The following is a 20,615-nucleotide window of genomic DNA, read 5'->3' on the forward strand; positions in this document are numbered from 1 at the left end:
AGCTACCAAACGGCACTCGTTAATTCTGCAAATATTTTTTAGTGCCTGCTGTGCATGTGCCCGGAAGTATGTACACTGCCAGAACATTTTGGAGGTGCCTTGTCAGCTGTAAAATTCTAAGCATATGTAAGGGGTTACTTATAGAAAGAGTCAGCCATTGGATATGAGAAAAAAGATGTGTTACTATGAAAGCTTCCCAGATGATAGAAAAAAATGATTCCCAGACTTGAGGTCTGACAATAGGTCAACAACAGTCCATAATTAGATTTTTAAAAATTATCCTCAAATACATATTTCACACTCTTTGACATAAAATTAGAAATAATTTCTTTTTTCTACAATTTGAGGAAGTTTGATGTCCTTAGGCCATGTACATTTAATGCAGAGGGAAGAAAGGTAGAGTGACAAAGCCATTAGGAGTTTAAGTGGGAAGAGAGGGGAGACATGGCTGCTGGGGTCAAGTTCGCCGGCTAACAAGCTTCCCTGGTGGCCCATCCTCTTTCTAAAACACCAGATGGAACAGTTGGAGTGGACACTATGGTTTGTTACTTTGGATATGAGTCAAGTTCAAGTACTAACCTTGTTTGAAGGTCTCTGACTTCATTGAGTAAGATCAGTTGCTTTAAAAGGGATTCTCTTCCCTCATTCCAGACTATCCCCACCATCTCAAGCTCCCAAGAGCATCTTCATTGCCCCAACCCAACTGTCCCAGCCTAAATGTATATGCAAGCAGTGGGGAAGGAGAGAGGAGCCATTCACTCAGAAACGGGACCAGAAAGATGGGCAAGCAACCCTTTAGCCTGGTGCAGAACCAGGAAGCAAACATCTCCAGGAGAAAGGGGGTGAGGAGAGAGTTCTTGTGTGTCCCCATGGAGTACCTACTATGTGCTTAGCACTGGAGTAGATGATTTACACACAACCTGCTAAAAAAGGATTGTTCCAGAAAAATCACTCTTCTCATTTTATAAATGGGCAAATTCAAAGCAGAAATGATGTGGAGTAAAAATATGTTGGCAATAAGTCTAAAATTTTTCAAAATAATAATTAAAAAAACTCCAAGTCGACAGATGTTAATCTGCTCCCTGTGTGTTGACTCTTGGTTGCAAGTGATAGAAATCCAATGAGTCTTAAAAAAAATAGAATACTGGGGTGACTGACAGAAGCCAAAAGGGCAATGTGACTGAGGCTCAGATCTAATTGGAACCAGGCGCTTGAATACTCCCAAGGTGATCTCTTCTCCCAATCACCTCTTCTCTGAGTGCTTATTCCATTTTCTTTCTCTCTCTCCCCAGGCTGGCTTCCTCCACATCTTACCAACAGCTCTCAAGCTTTACCCTTTTACAGTCCTGAAGACAGATAGGGTTTCTTTCTCGGTTCCAGATCCTCAGTTCTCAGGGAAGGAATCTGATTGGATTAGATGCTGATCCATGGACCATCTGGAATCAACTCTATCCAGGAGTCAGGTAATATAGTTCTAACATGGAAGCTTCTAGGATAACCCTCTGGGTGGAGTGGAGAGGGGTGACAAAGGATGTCTGGGCAGACAGCACAGGAGTGAAGAGGCTGTATGGCATGAGAACAAGGAGTTAAGTATGTCACTGCAGCATAACTTGACTGATACACCATACCACCAAAGAGGCAACATTTACCAATTAACAATTGCTAGTCTCTGAGGCCTGGCTGTAAGTGTGCTGGGCATCTGATTTGGCTGTGGACTGGAGCAACGTGAGAGGGAGAAGGAAGGAAGTCAACAGTTATGCGTGTATAATCTATGTCTTGTTCTGGTGCTTTATACACATACATCTCATTCAGTTCGTCCCCCCTTTTTGGTGACATGGAAACCTAGGCTCAGAGAATTGAGGGGACTTACTCAAAACCACAATTGTAATAAGTGGTAAAAACAAATCCTAAAAGCTGTGAAATTTCCCCAAACCTTTACCACGCTGAAATAAGCTCATCCGTGACTGGTTTTCCCTCCTCGCTGGTACCTTGTCCGACTTAGAGAAAGTTCTCAGAATAAAGTTAGGCAACAAATATCTGGTTTCCTTCCAATTTCTGTAAAGCCTTTGGTTCCACTCTGGCCTCAGGGGTGCTTGCCAACATCTCTGAGTCAGTCAAACCATCCCTTAAAAAATAAAAAATGCAACCAACCCAGCCCTAAATGATTCATGGGACCCAACATGCATATTTATAGGCTGTATCCAAGAGGGAAATCCACTCGAGGCTCTCTTGTACACACCCCCACACATCTGCATGCCTGTCTCAGGCACTTGGAAGAACCAAAGACCCTGCCACTTATTCACCCACACGTGTCTGTGATGGGGTTTGAACTCTCGATGAACCACCGCTAACCTGCGGAGCCAAACTCTAAGTGGCCATCTGTGGAAGTGGAGCTCTGGAATGCAAAATCTACTCTTGGCCCCAACTAAACATTCTTCTAGTCAGTTTTTCTGCGAGTTATATCCACACTTGAAGCACCACCCCACTCCTCTCTTGGAGATAGGGGAGTGAGGTCATTGGCATTAGAGTCACACAGATCTAGGTTTGAGGATGTGCTCCTGCTGACTCTGATCTTGGACATTCTCTTAATCTCCTTGAGAACTTAATGTCCTCTGTTTAAAATGGAGCTATTCGTAACCTGCACCACGGAACTGTTGTCTTGAGAAAAATGTGGACAGGGGTTAAGGAAACCCACAAAGCATAACAAATGCCCCTGGGATAGTAACAGAAGGCAACTGATACTATCCCAAAGCCTGAAAGGGTAAGAGGAAGAGGTGGTTACCGCCACCTGGGAAAGTTAGTCATATGGAGAGGGCTGCAAGATAGGAACTGTGGTCTCCAACAGTTGATGCAGCCAGCTCACCCATGGTGACGGGTAGAGAGGGAGCCAGGGGAATAAATACCTTGACCGTACTCTATGCATTCCCTCTGACTTCTGCTGGTGCCTCCCGTTTGTTGAATCCATCTAGAAGCTGGAGGTTGAGAGAACCCACGCAGTCTATATATAAAGTTAACATCCCAGCACCCAGAGCGTGATGGAGAGGGGTAGAGGGTGAACCTGGAGGGGCCAATGGAAGACATCCAACTCAGGTACCAAAAAGAGGGAGGGAGGCACATAGAGTGCTTCATCACAGTGTGATATGTGTTTAATAAATAGTGGCCCTGATTACTTAATCAAAGCATGTAGAATTGGAGAACTGCCATTTTGTAATTCTTTGCTGCTTCAGTTTTGACGTTCAGTTTTCTAGAAATTTGGGGGAAGACAGTTTCCATTCTCAGTGTCATTTGCCTTGCAGATTTGCAGATTCTCATCATCCCAGCAATAATCTCTGGCACTTTCTACCTTTCCTCTTAGGGAAGGCATTCATTCATTCATTGGTTTATTCAACAACGATTTACTCAGCACCTTCTGTGTGCCAGGCACAGTGCAGGGCACTGAGCCCATGGTGGTGGACACACACCTGGTCTCAGTGTTTCCTGGCTGGCAGAAGACAGGGCCACATAAGCCATCAATTACAAAACAGTGTGTGAGATATGAGATGGGGGAAGGACCGGCGGCTGTGGTGGAAGCACAAGAGGAAGTTTGAGCGTGACACTGTCGCTGCTAACCCTTTGAAAAATGAACATTCAGGGATTAGCCCAAGAGAAGCTTTTCAGAAAGGAAGATCAGTCTTTAAATGCAAAGGTTTGAGGATTAGCAAAGGCAGTCATCAGCCCTGATTTTGGTGTCTTTCCAACTCTTTGGTGTCTTTCCAACTTTGTGGTGGGGCGTGTGTTTAAATGAATAAGATTAGGGTCGTTTCTAATTGCTTTTAGAAAAAAGGCTCTTGTTTATGTGCTGAGCACATTCTTTTCCAACTAATTAGCTTGACAAAGCAGAACAAAAAGTAGTTTCTGACCCTCCCTAGGCAATTAAACATAAGTGTTTTATCCTATCTATGACCCTTCCACCACCTTCTGAGTTTCTGCTGCCAAAGGGCTGTCTGCAAGGGATGGACACACGTATAACTCCTTTTATGGCAAAGAAATCATGGTGGCATCAGGAGCTCTGGTCACAATGGCTACCTTGAACCATTCTCAGCCTCTTATCTCTGCCTATCTACAAAAGAAAGCAACTAGGATGAGAGTCTGACATAGTTTGCTCCAGAAGATGCTTGGCATAGATGCTTGGAAAGAGTACAGCTCAAAAATAGCAGGACTCTAGAATGCCCCGTCCTGGGAGTGCCTGGGAGTAGCAGAGGATAAATGGAAGTGGCCAACTGTCCTGATAGATGCACTGAGATTCCCCAGACTCGGAGGGACAGGCATAGTGCAGAGACCAGGGGGTTGCTTACGGAGTGAGAAGTGTCTTGGGCATCCTTCTCTCCCTGTTCCTCAAGCCTGAGAAAGAGAAATCAAATGTTTCTCAGGTTCAGGAGAGGCTGAGAGTGACTGAGACCTGGAGTGGCCATGGCTCTGTCTAGATGGGATAGAATGCTTCTCAGGGGGTGCTAGCACACACAGAAAGACAGAAAAATAGACATCCTTTAGCTCAACGTCACTCTAGAAGCCCCAGAACTTAGCCAAAACCCTTCAAGAAAGGAGGGAAGAAGAACCCCGAAATAGTCCAAGATTTAGTTTCCTCTGCTTGGTGGAATTGAGACTCAAAATAAAAATTAAGGCATATTATAGAAAATGAAAGAAAGTCTCTCTTCTGGTCATCATTCCTTCTCTGCCACACACACACCAAGCAAAGCGCAGGTCCAGGAGTCAGATGAGCTAGGCAGAGGACTCTAGTCTTAACTGCCAGTTAATGGCTGTGAGAACCCACTTTGCAGATGAGGAAACTGAGAGGCAGAGAGGTTAAGCAACATGTGGCTTGCAAGATGGAGGCAGATGCTAATTCAGGTCAGTCTGGTCCTTAAACCGTCTTGTTTTAATAGACATGACTCTGTCCTCTGGGAAGAATATATTTGCATTTATGAAATGGAAGGTTCTAAGTGATGTATGATGCAGGCAATTGCTGATTACCTGGTGGGATATAGATTAATATTAGCAAGTGTTTTAGTGACATCTCCTAGAGTCAGTTCATTGGCTCTTACAAGAGAAAAATTCCAGCGACGAATTCTGAGGCCCTTATATCAGCCCCAGTAAAACCAGGGGGGCATGTGATTGGATAAATAATGGCCCCCCCAAAATGTTCACATCCTCATAACCAAAACTTGTGAATATGTTACCTTACATGGCAAAAGGGACTTTGCAGATGTGGTTGAATTAAGGATCTCGAGATGGGGAGATTATCTTGGGTTATCCAAGTGGACCCTGTGTAACCCCAAGGGTCCTTGAAAAAGAGAGGCAGGAGGGTCAGAGTCTGAGTCTGAGACGGAGATGTGACAAAGGAAACAGAAATAGGAGTGACTCAGGGCCATGAGCCAAAGAATTTGAGCAGCTGCTAGAAGCCGGGATAAGCAAGGAACTGAATTCTTTCAGAAGGAGGCCCTGCTGACACCTTGATTTCAGCCCGCTGAAACTAACTTAGCACCTCTAACCTCCAGAGCCATAAAAGCATAAACTTGTGTTGTTTTAAGCCACTAAGTTTGTGGGAATCTGTCACAGTGGCAATAGGAAGCTAATACAGAGCGTTACCTATGGAAACAACAGAAGCCCTGATGGTCCATGAGAGTCACCCAGACAGCTTGTTAAGTTCACAGCCCCAAGCACCACCCCAGACGTTAGGATTCAATGGATCTGAGTCCAGCCTTTGAGTCTGCATTTTTAACGCCTTCCTCCCCCTAAATCCCCTGGTGGTGCCGGTTCACGAGGACTAAGAAATGCTCAAGTAGAGAGACGAAAACTGAGAGGATCTGGAAGGTTGTTTTGCAGAAAGCAGGTGATGATTTTGGGAATACGTTTGGCAGAATCACTAAACCACGACTAAGTCATTTATAAAATCCTAGACTATTAGAACTGGAATGGACCTTTCAGGGGTGATATAGTTCAACGCCTGCATTTTGCAGATCTAGGAATGGATGCAACAGGAGGTCCAGGGTTTCTGGGGAGTAAAATACAGTCTGAGACTGGACCAGACTCCAGTGCTGCAGGATAATTCCTTCTGACCAAAGCAAGAGGGCAACATTGGTTCTTTCTAGAGTGTGGTTTCTTATTTTGGGAAGAAAACATTGATTTGAAAGTGTATGTTTTTTCTTAGGTTGACAGACAGCTCAAAGCCAAATGGAAAACCCATATGGGCATATGTAATTTTGTGGACCTATATATTTACATATAATCTTTTCCTTTTTCTTACCTTCTTATCTATCTATCTATCTATCTATCTATCTATCTATTTATCTCCCTGGCTTTTAAAAACGTTTTCTATTAGTTAAATTTTACAAATTCTTATAGGTCACGTTGGGTTCCTAGTGAAATGAAAAGAGGGGTGTATTTTTTAAATTCCTTCAGCAGTTTCTCCAAAAATGGGATAAAAGACATTAAAATCAACCGTGAACATAAAATAACGGTAGGGGGTCCTCCCTGAAATGCTTTGCCATGGGATCAGGAGCTGACAAAATTCCCAAGTTACAGCGCAAGCCCTGGTCGACCAGAACCGTAAACTGGGGCACTGTTCTCAGAGATTCCTGCAAGAGTTTATATTTCGGTTAAAAAAAAGATAATTAAAGAACTAGAGAATGTGTGTGTGTGTGTGCATGTGTGTCTGTGTGCATGCATGTGTTGTACATGTGTGCTTGTGTGTTCATGTGTGTTGGAGAGCTGAAAGGATAATTGAGAGCTCTCAGGAGAAGAATTACATATATTTGTCCCTACAAGGTAAAAACTTTCAAGGGCTTAACCCAGGAGAGTTCCCTAAATATTTCTCTCTGACTCTAGGAAGAAGCCCAAAACTCTCAGCATTGAGAGGCGAACTTTGGTGACAGTCCTTAGAACAGAAATGCAAGGAACAGGAAATGCCCCTAAGTGACTCAGAGTCCCTTTCATGTGTTTTAAAATATATACAGACAGTAGATTCTGTCAAGATCCTGACATGTTCCCCCTGGCAGGTTCCCTTTTTAGTTAAAGAAACAGCCGGATGGAAGAGGGACGGAAAGAATTTCAGATGAAAACCCTGAGACTGAGATGCCCCCCAAACAAAAGACGATCCATGATCAGATACAGCAGGTCCCCAGATGGCAAGATGGGGAGAAAAGCAAGGAAGTCTAGTCTTTTAAATGCAGATTCCAGTTTGCATTGGGAAGTCCTTCCTGTTCTTTTTCTTTCTTTCTTTCTTTCTTTTTTTTTTTTTTGGAAGAAGGAAAGGGGGAAGGGAGAAAGAAAGGGAGGAGGGATTGTGGGAAAAAGAGGCTTCGTGATGAATTTCATGTGAGGACGGGCTAGGACCCCTTCTCCAACCTCCTCTCCTTCCATCACCTCCTTCTCTTTATGGTCCGAGCACATCATAGTCCCCTGAACTTGCGTGTTATTTCAAAAACCTATGATTTTACTTGGACTGCTCTGTCTGTCTTAGAATTCTTTTTCTCTCCTTTTTGTGTGGCAAAATCCTTCTTCTCTTAAATCGCTCCCTCTAAGAAAGTCTTTCTAATTACTTTTTTCCAGTCTGTGTAGGGTGCTCTCCTCTGTGGTCTGATGGCATCCTGTGCTTATCAGTCATGACACTAATCATACTGGGTTGAAATAATTGCTTTTGATTCTGTTTTCCAATTGGACTGTGGATCCTTTGAGGACAGGAGGATCTCTTACTCATTTTTGATTCTCCAGTGACTAGCCTGGTGCCTGACACATAGTAGGTATTCAGTAATTGTTTGCCAAGAGTCCTGAAGTGGATTTCCACGAGTGGAAAATATGAGGAGAAAGATTAAAAGAAAAAATCCAGAGGTGCTTGTGGCTGAGTGACAAGAACCCAAGCAAACAATAAGGTGGCTACGTGGAATGGCAGGGAGGGTCTGTGCAGTCCAGACTCCTGGGTTTCTCCTTTCAAACCCTGGGAAATTCAATCAACTATTACATGAGGTATAGCATGAGCTTTGAGTTATAAAGACTGAGTTTGAATTTCAGATTCTTTGAAGCACCTTAATAATGAATAAATATTCTCTGTGCGTCTGGGCTTGTGTGTGTAATTATTTATACATTCTTTTCTCCTCTACACCTGTGAATTCTATGAGAGACTATGACTATCTTGACTATTCATGTTTCTGCTGTACCTCACACATATTTGTTGAATGAATAAATAAACACATTATAAATGAATGTTATGGGCTAGCTGTGTGACCTTTAGAAAGTCGTATAATCTCTCCAAAATATAATCTCTTCATATATGCCTCTATTTCCTCACATAGAAAATGAGGATGAAAATTCCTTAGCCAAAATCCTAAGAGCAATTCTTGATCCTCCTGTCTCACAGCTCAGAGCCAAATTAGGAGTGAGCTCTGAAAACTCCACCCCCAAAACATATACCAGTTTCATCTTCATCCCTCCATCTTTAGTCTCACCATAGCCAAGCGGAGTCCTGTCATCCTGAGGACAACTGTAAAGCTTCCTAATTCATTTCCTTACTTCCATTCTTGCCCCTCATAAACTATTCACTGAAGCGCAGCCAGATTGATTTTGCAAACAAAAAAAATAGGATCATAGCACTACCTTGCTTAAGATCCTCCAATGACCTACCATTGTATTTGGGATGGAATGAAAACCCCTGGCCTTGGTTTACTGAGTCCAACATGACTGTCATGACTCTGCTCCTACCAATACCCAGAACCCTATCTCTTCTTACTCTTCACTCTCCAGTGACACTGGCTATTTTTGGTGCTATTCTTTGGACCCACCATGCTTGTTCTTAACTTAAGGGCTTTGAACCAGCTGTAACCTCTTCCTGGATTATCCTGATATTCCTGTCATTGTTTCACTCTTGTCATTTAGACATCACCTTAAATGGCACCTCAGAGCACCCTCCACAGTGACCTGACCTAAAGTGACACATGTTCTATCTTTATCACATTTTAGTGATCTTCAGTGATCTGTTCATAGCCTTGTATTTTTATTTTATTTATTCGATGTTGTCTGTCTCCCTCACCAGAATGTAACTCCATGGATGGAAAGTACCTTGTATTAATTCATGGCAATGTCCACAGTACCAAGAACTGTTCAAATAATCCAGAAACATTTGTTGAATAAATATATAAATCCCTACATCTTAACGTAATTTGGAAGATTAAATGAGGTAATTTATGTAAAGTGCTTAGCCCAGTGTCTGACACATAAATAGCAATAAATGTAGCTATAAATGTGCAATACATGTAGCTATTCTAATCATGTTTTACCTTGCTTTAAAGAAAAAATTCCCACCTCTAAGTTTCTATTTCCACATCAATTCTATCAGATCCACTGGGAATTGGGGTCGGGGAGGTCCTCCAAGCAGAATTGACTTGTTTCTGTTTTCTGTGTTGGGGTAATGGTACAGACCCAAATTGTTCTCTACGGAGGAAAGGGGCAGAGGGGCAAATTCAAGAATATGCTCAGCTGCAAGTAACAGAAACCAAGAAAAGCAGTGATTTAAGTAGATCGGGGGGATTTTTTCCTCAAGGCTGAAGAGGGTACCTCTTGAATGTTTGACTGAATACTGATTAGCACATGCAGGTGAGGAAACTACTTGATGTGAGGGAAAGAATCACCCCAAAAGATTAGAGGTAGCAGGGCTCAGTGCTCCCACAGGGCTGGGAGTCATGCCTGTTCCACCAGCCAGACTAGAAAACCTCTGATTTATGAGGCATTGGGGTGAGTACATAGAAGGATCATGCCTCACAATGGGGAATAATTAGACCAAGACTGAGCAATGCTCTGGTCCTGCCTAACAAATATTAAAAGCAAGATCTGAAAGGATAAAACTTTTCCAAGGAATAAAACTGTGTCCCATAACACGCTCAAGAATATTTATAGGAATACAAAGATGGTCAGCACCCAACAAGGCATAATTCACAATGTCTGGCATCCAATCAAGAATTAATTGGCAAGAAAATATGACCCATAATGAGCAGACTAATTAATCAAAATTGACCTAGAACTGACACAGATATTTGAATTAGCATACAAGGATATTAAAGTAGCTGTAATAATTGTATTCACAATATCAGAAGTTAAGTAGATATATGGAAGATATAAAAAAGACTCACATTGACTTTTTTTTCTTTTTGTGAGGAAGATTGGCCCTGAGCTAACATCTGTTGCCAATCTTCCTCTTTTTGCTTGAGGAAGATTGTCGCTGAGCTAACATCTGTGCCAATATTCCTCTATTTTATATGGGATGCCACCACAGCATGGCTTGATGACTGGTGGCAGGTCCACACCTGGGATCCAAACATGTGAACCCTAGGCTGCTGAAGTGGAATGCGTGAACTTAACCATTACACCACCAGGCTGGCCCCACACATTGACATTTTTGAAATGAAAACTACAATGTGTGTGATTAAAACAACACTAGATGAGATTAACAGGAGATTAGATGTGGCAGAAGAAAAGATTAGTGAACTTGAAGACATAGCAATAGGAACTATCCAAATTTAAATAAAGCGATAAAACAGAATTTTAAACATTAACAGAGCATCAGTGAGCTGTGGGATGGATTCAAACAGTCAAATATAAGTATAATTGGATTCCCCAAAGTTTGGGAGCAGAAAAATGCTTGAATAAAGGTTACAGAGCCAAGATTTCAGAGCTAGTTTAAATAGGAAAAATGTACTGAAAGGAAATTGGAATGAGCAATGGCAGGAGACATTACTTTAATCATTCATATGTATAGGCCAGCAAGTATATGTTTTATAGATCAATGAGCTCATTTAAAGAGTTAAGAGCAAGGCATAGAAGCACAACACTCAGATCCCTTTTACTTTTTAGGAAGAGTTGGATCCATATGTGCTCCCATCAAATTGGACACCTCCCTCTTGAGGATCTCATTCTGCAGAAATAGGACATGCCCATTCAGTGCTTGGGTCACTCACCCGATCCTTCCTCTACTTGTCTTTACGATTCTCTGTTACTTACACTAAGAGGCACAGACAAGTTCAGTCCTTCTTTATCCTCCCCTGGTTTTTTGATATAACACCAGCTGGCCCATATCAGATATCCTGTGTAAGGAATATCCTAGAAGTTACAATGACCTTTTGCTCTTCTGTGGCTGTAATCTCTAAGGCTGTTGTGTGATTCAGGGTAGGCCAGGCTTTACTGTGATAAACACAAAGCTCTAAATTCCAATGGATTGACACATAAAAGCTGATTTATTGTTCACTCAAGATCCGTGGCAGGTCTGTCAACTCACTGGGGTAGTCCCTTCCAAGGTCACTCAGGGATCCAGTCTGCTTCCTTCTTGTGGCCATCTCACTAGGTGCATTCAGGGTTGCCACTGCAGGAGAAGAGAAAGATGGAGTGTTGGACAGAAACTGTTACTCCCTCAGCTTGGAGTACACCATTCTACTCTTAGATGACCAGGATTAGTCACTTCAAGGGGGCTGGAGAACCAGATATAGATGAGCACTAATAATTTCAAACAGAGCAGTGTTTCCTAAATTATATACATAGAATACAAGTATTTTGGATGTTAATAACCTAGAATTCTAAAGTTTTTAAAGATTATATGGTATAGTAGGTGCTTGTGATTTCCATGCCACGTCCCTTTAGTCCTCCAGATTTCAGCACTGCTGTGGTAGACAGTTCCCCGTCCCCTTGTCAGTGTCCCATGTTAAGAGTCATGAAGTCTTTCCATTCTGCTTTCCCCAAAGCTGGAGGAGGCTTAGCAACTGATCAACTCAGAAGTACATGAAGGTTAAAGTCCCCTTAGGGTAACTTCCCAATAATGAGGGATATGAGTCAGTGGATAAATGCCTAAGCTTTTCTATCCTCCAGCAGCACAATTCTGTGATGCATTCTACATGAATCTTTAGGGGGTCCTCAGCAAGACTAAACCCCGATTGTCCTTAGCAGTAATGAGTTCGTTAATACACTCTTGATTGGTTTTCTTCTCTGTCCTGCCTCTCTTTTCGCACTCCTTCACTTCTGTTTTCTGAAATAAACTAACTATAATCCAGTCCTTATCTTAGGGTCAACTTTTGGGGGAAACAAAATTAAAATCTATGGTAAAATAAATTTGGGTAAATATTGGGTTAACCATAGTTAAACATGTTTTCTTACGGGAGTTTCAGAGCTTGAAAATGCTAATGTTCATTTTGACTCTTCCAGAGGGGAATATAGAAATTTGAACTTCCCAAATTTGGATTATAAACTTTTATCCCCAAGGCAACTTGCAGAATTAGCACTCCATGAAATACATGTTAAGGATGCTTGATCTAAAGTTTTAACAACTTTTCTTATTTTTTACTTTTTGAGGAAGATTATCCCTGAGCTAACCTCTGCTGCCAATCCTCTTTTTGCTGAGGAAGATGGGTCCTGAGCTAACATCCATGCCCATCTTCCTCCACTTTACATGTGGGACACCTGCCAAAGCATGGCTTGACAAGTGGTGTGTAGGTCCACACCCAGGATCTGAACCGGTAAACCCTAGGCTGCCAGAGTGAAACATGTGAGCTTAACCGCTGCACCACCGGGCTGGCCCCACAACTTTTCTTATTTTTGAATAAAGAAAAATATTGAAAATTTTGAAAGGTGTCAAAGAATAGATAGGGGAAGGAAACAGATTTTAAAATGTATCAAAATACGAATACCTCATTTTATAACACCAACAAGAAAAAAAAATTAGCTACAATGCTGGTACCCAGCCTCAAGATGGAGATGTCCAGTGGCAGGTCCCAAGAGGGGCATTAAGTGGCCAGATATCCCCTGGAAAGCTTCCTACAACTTCCATTAAAGGATGGAACCATGTGCCCTTTGGTTGCAAAGAGCAAACTCTTCTCTCCCACCCCCCTTAATTACCGTGCTGGATGGTGAAATTAAACTCAGCAGGTAAGAGGCTTCTATACAGATTTCTGGAGCTATCTCATGCTCTGGTTAATTGTGTCAGCCTGTAGAGGCTGATTAGCATAATTAATCTTACCCTGTGATTACCCTGAGGAGGAAGAAGTTCTGAATGCATAGGTGGGATATGGTGAATGAGCCACTGTGCCTATCTCCAAATGACAAAGAAGCATGGGCTGGAGAAAGTGTGAGAACCAGAACTAGAGTCATTTGGGTGAGCACAGAACGGGGCTTCATGAGACAGGAGAAAAGAGGAGAGGAGAGGCAGTTTGCAGACATTGAGACCCAAGGGCCAAGATGTGTCCACATATCTTTATATAGTTGCTGAGTTCCAGATCTCCTCTCTGCTAGGAGCTCCCTGAGGAGCTTCATCTTTGTCTTATACATTTCCTAGAGTTCTCTCATCACTTGGTGTGGGTCAAGTAAAATATTTAGGATAAGATGGGAAAAGCAAATAAATGCGAGTAAACAATTAGAGGAAGAAAGGAAAGTAGTATATTGGAAAAGATGGAGAAAGATAGACAATTAGGTAGATGGATGGGTAAGTAGATGGAAAGACAGAGTGATGTGCGACACTGATCATGTGCCAGTCTCTGTGGTATAAAGCAACTCCAAATCTGCTTTATATATAAGATCTTCTTTAATCATCACAACAACTCACTGCGCCCATTGATTCCCATCTTGAAGGTGCATATGAATCATCAATAATGCTTGTTAAAATGCATATTGATGAGTTGCACCTAAAGAGGTTTTGGTTCTAAAATCTTCAAATAGTCAGTAGGAACCTGCATCATTAATAACTGGTCCAGGTAGTTCCCATGTGGTTAGTCCTGGGACATCACTTTGAGAATTGCTCTTTACTGAGTGGATGAATGATTGTGCCCTTTGGGGCAGTTATTCGATGAATCATTTTAGAAGGCAGAGACTGAGGAGCAGAGCAAGTGAGTAGCTTGTTCAAGCTCTCACGAGTAGGAATTGAGGGTGTATATGCCTCATATTTGCCCTCCCTATTGTAGGAGACATTCAGGGGAAGTCATAAAAGACATCGTCCATGCTCTTAGTGTGGAAATGGAGGAAGAGGCTCAAGGAGGATTACCCAATTTGAATAATTTCTTCTTTCACTCATTTAACCAAAATTTTAAGCACATACTCTGTGCCAGACATTGAGATTGTGATAATGAACAAAAAAAGACATGATTCCAGCCTTTTTGGAGTTTACAGTCTAGAACACATAGACATCAATGAGAATACTCTCATTAATACAACCTTCTAAAGTGCTCCAAGTATTTTCTACAAATACAGCGTTTATGATGTTAAGAGAAGATATAGCAGGAGAGCCTGACCTGCCTTGAGAGTCAGAGAAGGACTCCTATTTGAGTCGGTGTCTTCAGCATGAGTATGAGTTAACCAAGTGAACAGGGTTGGAGGGAGAACACTCCAGACAGCGGAAAAAGCAGGTGCAGAACTCTGTGGGGGAGGGAGCAGAAGGCTTGAAAAACTGAGAGGATGCGAATTAGGCTGGAGCATCCTTGGCGCTGCATTTCTCAGGAACCAGAGTAAGCTCTGGCCTATGGGACAAGGCACATCTCCAGCTAGGAAGGATGGAGCCCCAATCATGGTTTGGGGGTGGGGAAAGGCAGATCTATCTGAAGACAGGTCTATATGCTAGAGAAATTAAATCAGAAGGAGAATCTGAGAGGTCAGAAGCTGGTCTGGATCGTAAGGAGGGTTAGGAGAGGAGGTTCAGGAATAAGCTCGTGAATGAAGTGAGGGTCTCAGAGACCTGCTTTATTCGACGGCAGGTGCAAAATCTAGGGGCTTACAGGAGCCCTGTGGGATTAAACAAGGCTTTTGAAAGGCACATCATAAAGGAATGTGGAAAGACAAATGCCCGCCAGTCCCATCGTCCATTACAATGCAAGCATCTGCTACTCTCCTCCACCCCAGAGCCTGAAGTCCATTTTGGCTGGTTAGTCAACACATGAAGAGTGAGCACCCACAATTTGTCAGGCATTATGCCGGGCACTGCTTATAAGGCAGTGAACAGAACAACTAGCTCAGTTCCCGCCTCCATGAAGTTTACAGAGAAATGGGAGAGACTCTCATTAAGTAAATAATTACAAATGTGATCAGTGTGATGAATAAATAGAACAAGAAAATGAGAATTTCACCAGGAACCTCACCTAGTCAGAAAAGTCAGTGGTTGGGGCAGGAGCCATGGGAGTGCTTTGAAGGCATGACATTTAAACTGAGACCTAAAGAATTAGGGATGATTAGATGGGTGAAAAGTGGCTGGTGGGAGGGGGTAGGATGAGTGCATGTGGGGACTGCATAAACGCATAGCCTCTGTGATGGCAGGTACTGTGAACAGTACAAGCAACAGACGGAGGGTGTGTGTGGCTGCAGAGAAAAGGTCTGTTGAGAGAATAAACCACCAGGTCATGAAGGCTTGGACTATGTGGGGGCTGGCAGCCATGGCCCACTGCGTGACTTTCTTCCAAGAGAAATGGGTAAATATTGAGCTATTCACACCAGAAAATGGCAAGAGCTGGCATTTTTTATTCTCTAGGGTGCTATATCTCAGCAGAGCATAGGACATCACTTCTTGTTCCAACCAGAGTCCAAGCCTCACCTCAAGGGTATGGAAAGTATCCAACAGCTATAAGAAGGAAGCGCACAGATGTCCTGACTCTAACACGGCTGTGTGATGCTGAGCAACTCACATCCCCCTTCTGAACCTCATCTCCTCCTCCAGCCAGCAAGCCGCTGGGCCCAGCATCAGTAAGTATTTCTTGAATCACTGGAGATAAAGGTACTTTCTTTTCCACCATGAGCTTTCTCTAGAGTGGAGCTATGTTTCTCCCTTTAAAATGCCTCTTGAAATACTAGAACATCATTTAAAAATGTGATCTTGCTGTAGATTGATATGTTCCAATATTAGATGAGAAGGGGAATAAAACCATATCCTTTTAAAATCTGACAGAGGAACACGGAGAATAAAACCCTTTCAGTCTAATGGAGAGACTGAGCTGAGTTTTGTTGTGATATTAGTGGCTGTTAAGTTTCTCAGTTCTCTCGAAGTGAAATAAAACACCTTCCAGATTAGCGATGTGTGTAACTGGCGAATTTCTGGAGCATTCACACACGCGATGTGTGTTGCAAGTCTTCCTTCCTGAATTGTTTTCGCTTTTCAATTGAGGGATTCTTCTGGGGGAGATAAATGAACCTGGTATTAGGTGGATAGGGAAGAAAGCAGGAAACACAGCTGGTGACCCACGATTCCACGTGGGAGTAGAAGAAGGAGGGAAATGAGAGAAGCCTCACGTCACGCTGGCTCCATCCGCAAGGGCAACCGCCGGAATCTATCAAGAGAGAACCATTCTCTGAATAAAGCCGTGGTAAACTTTTTCAGTTAAGGGTCAAATAGCAAATCATTTAGGCTTTGGGGACCATGCAGTCTCTGTGGTTGTAGCGCAAAAGCAGCCATGGATAATACACACGTGAATGGGTTTGCCTGTGTTTCAATAAAACTGCTTATAAAAACAGGCGGTGGGCTGCGTTTGATTCATGAGCTGTAGTTTGCTGATTCTTCCTCTAAATCGCCTCAGTGGTTTCTTCTTCTTTCCCAAGAGGCGGAGGGAAAACAGAAAGGGCTGTGGAGGCAGACAGATGTGATGAACCTGGCTCTATCTTTACAGGCTTCTGACCTTGAGATAAATGATTTCACCTTCCTGAGACTCTGGAGTGGACGTCTGTCGTATCTGCTGCCTAGCATCGCCTCCTCCTTCTTTAGATAACAAGATAACAGGTTTTTATGAGTGCAGGATCTACCTTCTACCTCTCTCAACCCAGGCGGTTCTGGTGAACGGGACTCCATTCCTGGATCCGGAGGTGGATCATGTGACCTGGGCCGTACCAGCCAGTTCACCTCATCCTCGTGGCTTCAGCGATTGGTTCAAGATGGTCACATGACCAACCCAGGCCAATCAGCGTCAAGGGGATCTATTCCAAGACTTTTGCTTGAGTTGAAATGACCAAGTGTCAATAACCTGGGAGCAATGACTCAAGATCTGCAGGTGACGACAACACAGAGGACAGCAGAGCCAATAGAGAGAGACTGGGTCCTGATGTTACCATTTGAACCCTGGCTGCAACTGGACTTGAAGCCAAATCTATGGGTGGATGTTTCAGTTTCGAAAGCAAATAAATTAATTTCTTTTGCTTAAGCTAGTTTGAATTGGATTTTTAGTCACTTGTCTCCAAAAATATTCTAACCCGTAATATCCTAATCCACCTCAATTTCCTCATCTGTGAAATGGGAAGAATGATGCCTACACCGTACAGTGTGTTCTGATGAGGAAATACATGAGAAGCTATAGGTAAAACATCTACCACAGAGCCCTAAAGGTAATTTGGTGCTTGCAGTGACTGCTGTGGTTTGCCATGAGATGTTTCTTAGGACCAAGGCATTTATTCTCCAAGCTGTCAAGAGTTTTGGCTTCTGGGGACTCATAGCTTAGTCTCTTCCCTGGACTTGCCCTTGTTTATACCTCCCCCAGGGGCAGCCCACCCCCAATAAGTGGTCAATAGAGGGATGCAAATGCCCATTCCCCGTGTGTCAATTTGGGACAATTCTGAAGGGGTCTCCCAGCTCCACACCTCCCCACGGTACCACCAGAGGCCTCTGTTACTCTGCCCAATCCTGCATCTCTCGCTCTTTTCTGGATGTCGTTCCCAAGATCACCTCCTCAGTCAACCTGGCCAAAGATGGTGGTTTTTCACATTCATGCCCCACATCCTACTAGAGATGCCATCCTTGCTGAACAAAATCTTGTGCCCTGGACTTTTCCTTTGGCCTCCAGATCTACCAAAAATGATCTACCCCTTGTTGAACTCCATTCGAGAGACGTTCCTTGGGATTGTTCTATGCTTTAGAGCAGTGGTCCTCAACCAAGGGCAGTTGTGCCTCCCAGAAGACATCAGGCAATGTCTGGAAACATTTTTGGTCATCACAGCTCAGGGAAGGAGATGCTACTGGCATCTAATGGGTGGAAGCCAGGGATGCTGCTAAATATCCTACAGTGCACAGGACAGCACCCCACAACAGATAATTAGCTCTGTGTCTGCAAATGTTAATAGTACTGAGGCATAGAAACCCTACTATAAAGTTAATAGCTAATGGTAACATTCTGTGTGGTAAAAGGTTATGTTTTAGAATGGGGCCCCATCAACCTTTATAACGAAATCTTTGATCACTCTAGATCCCTAAATAGCAACATTAGAAGGAGACTACCCACTTGTTGAGAGTTTAGGAAAGTCTTTATCTGCATAGAGGACTTAATAAATTTCTCAGGTCCTTATTTTTCTCAGCTGTAAAGTGGGGATAGGAACAGAACCTCAGGGCTTTTGTGAAAAAGGTATAAAGAATGTTATACATGTATAATATCCTGAGCAGGGTGCCCAGGACCTAGAAGCCACTGCATTTCAGCCACCATTATTATTTTATTATTATTAGTTACTGTGAAATTTTTCCAGTTGCTCTACTCAGGGGAAATGGATTGGCGGTTTGGGGAATAAAGGAGTTCACCTTGAACCAAAACAAAATATAAATGAAGTCCCAAGAAGGAGGCATTAGCTGGAGACAAGGAATCTGGTTCAGACTCCAGTTGCAAAGTTGAACTGTATATCCAAGGCATCGAAGCACTTAGGCCGAGATGGAGAGACCAGAGTGGGGAAAATACAGCCTGTCCTGGTTTTGTGGGGTCGTGAGTTTTGGACTAATCTTAGATGAAGCTTAGCAGCCATCAATAAAGAAGCCACGGTGAGATACACCACTGCAGGAATGATGAAATCTACCAAGTGAGATTCTAAAATTTTGGAGTCCTCTAACAGATCAGAGGGGCTTTGGTAAATTCCTCCTGAAAATAGTGATTGTTATTTATAGCTCCCTTTTATGAAACCCTCACTAAGTGCCAGGCAGTACACCCAGCTGAAAAGCTTCCTCTCTTCCTCACAATTACTCTCAAAAGGAAGTAACAGAGTTAATGGAATTATGCCTATTTTATGAATAAGGTAACAGAGACATGGAAAGATCAAATGAGGAAACTGCTATGTAATTCTCACAACACACATGCACTGGGGTGAGGAGAAAGGAGTATGTGCTTTGAGTCTGGGAGACCTTAGACTTTTCTTTCTATTAATTAGCATTCCTTTAGGGCGTAAGGTAACTAGGAAAATAAAAATAAAAAAAAGAACAACCCTGCCTAAACTAAATAGTGAAGTAATTAGAGGAAAGTCAATATTAACAAGCTTTTGTGATTCCAGGGACCCAAAGGCAAGGATTCAGAAGCCTCTGTCACTTAGCAATTTTGTAGACTTGTGGCCTAGAGGGAAGGGATGTGACACAGGAATCGATTCTTGGCCAGCTGATTAGTTAGTTTCTCGATAATTTCTGAACAGCCAACAGTCCCGAGGAAGCTCTTTCTTTTAGGAAATAGAGCCCCCTACTCTACACGTATACAGAATTTGCAAAGGATGTTTTCTCTATTTCTCGACCTTGGCTACCCAAAGCACCAAACCAAGAATAGGATCATCACTCTCAACATAGTTGATACTAAATTCCCTCATCTCTGCAACTGGAGAAGGTAATGGAGCTCCAGGGCGGGTCTTGGGAGAATAAGTCAAGCTCTCCAGCCAGAACGAATCTAGGTATCTCCCTAGACTCTTCTCTCTGTTTCAAGACCTTTAAGAAGTCTGTCTCCAAGTGTTGTTGGTTCTACCTCTATGCTCCCTCTTCTGCCCACCCGGTCCTCTCTCTCCCCAGCCCATCAGGGTTAGTTCCCATCCTCAATTTCCTAGAAATCCTGCAACATCTTCCTAACGGGTCTCCCGGCTCCACGCTCCTTCTTCCCAGTCTGTCTGCCCTTTACATGAAAGCCACAGCGAACTTTCTGCAGTTTTGATGGTACCATCGTCCTGTTTAGATAGTCCCAATACAATAGAGTAAAACTAAGCTCCTTAACATGACATAATATGCTCTGAAACCTAGGCCTTACCTACATTTCCAGCCTCATCTCTCACCCCCTTTTCCTCCAGGCCTCCATTATACGGACTGATTTTCAGTTCCCCAACTTCCTTACCTTTATACATGCAATTTCTTCTGTCTGAATGACCTTTTCCTTCCTTCTCTAAGCTTAACAAGATTAAACAACTGATTTAATTTTATTCACTTTTTTTAAAGGCTCAAGTGAAAGGTTAAAAATACCCTTAATTGTGTCAGGTACTGGTCCCTCTGCATTTCTGTGGCTTCCTCTTCTTGCCTCTTGTGGTGGTTTAAACCTATGTTCACAAATTCTTTGACACAGCTCCCTTCAAAATGTAGAGCCTAATTCTCTGCCCCTTGCTTGTGGACCAAGTTTATTGACTTGCCTCAACCATGGGACAGAATTGATGGAGTATGACTTTTGAAGCCAGACTATACTAGACATTGCTGCCCCTCCTTGCATTTTCTTGGATCACCCACTTTGGAAGAGGCTGTCTGCCATGTTGTGAGGACACTCAAGAGCCCATGGACAGGGCCCTATGGAGAGTAATTGAAGAATCCAGCCAACCACAGCAACATGTGTGTGCGCCATCTTAGAAGTGGGGCTTCCAATGCCAGTCAAACC

General features: G+C 43.0%; 1 long non-coding RNA gene across 1 annotated transcript in view; it reads left to right on the top strand.

The window, feature by feature from the left end:
- Positions 1-17,174, top strand: part of LOC139074759 (uncharacterized) — a 42,955-nt gene extending 25,781 nt beyond the window's left edge. Inside the window, exons 2-4 of the long non-coding RNA XR_011524498.1 lie at positions 1,293-1,463; positions 15,518-15,729; positions 16,647-17,174. This is a non-coding gene — a long non-coding RNA (uncharacterized lncRNA). The remainder of the gene's footprint in view (positions 1-1,292; positions 1,464-15,517; positions 15,730-16,646) is intronic.
- Positions 17,175-20,615: the final 3,441 nt, after the last annotated feature.

The sequence above is a fragment of the Equus przewalskii genome, chromosome 12, assembly GCF_037783145.1.
Source record: "Equus przewalskii isolate Varuska chromosome 12, EquPr2, whole genome shotgun sequence".
Taxonomy (NCBI): Eukaryota; Metazoa; Chordata; class Mammalia; order Perissodactyla; family Equidae; genus Equus; species Equus przewalskii.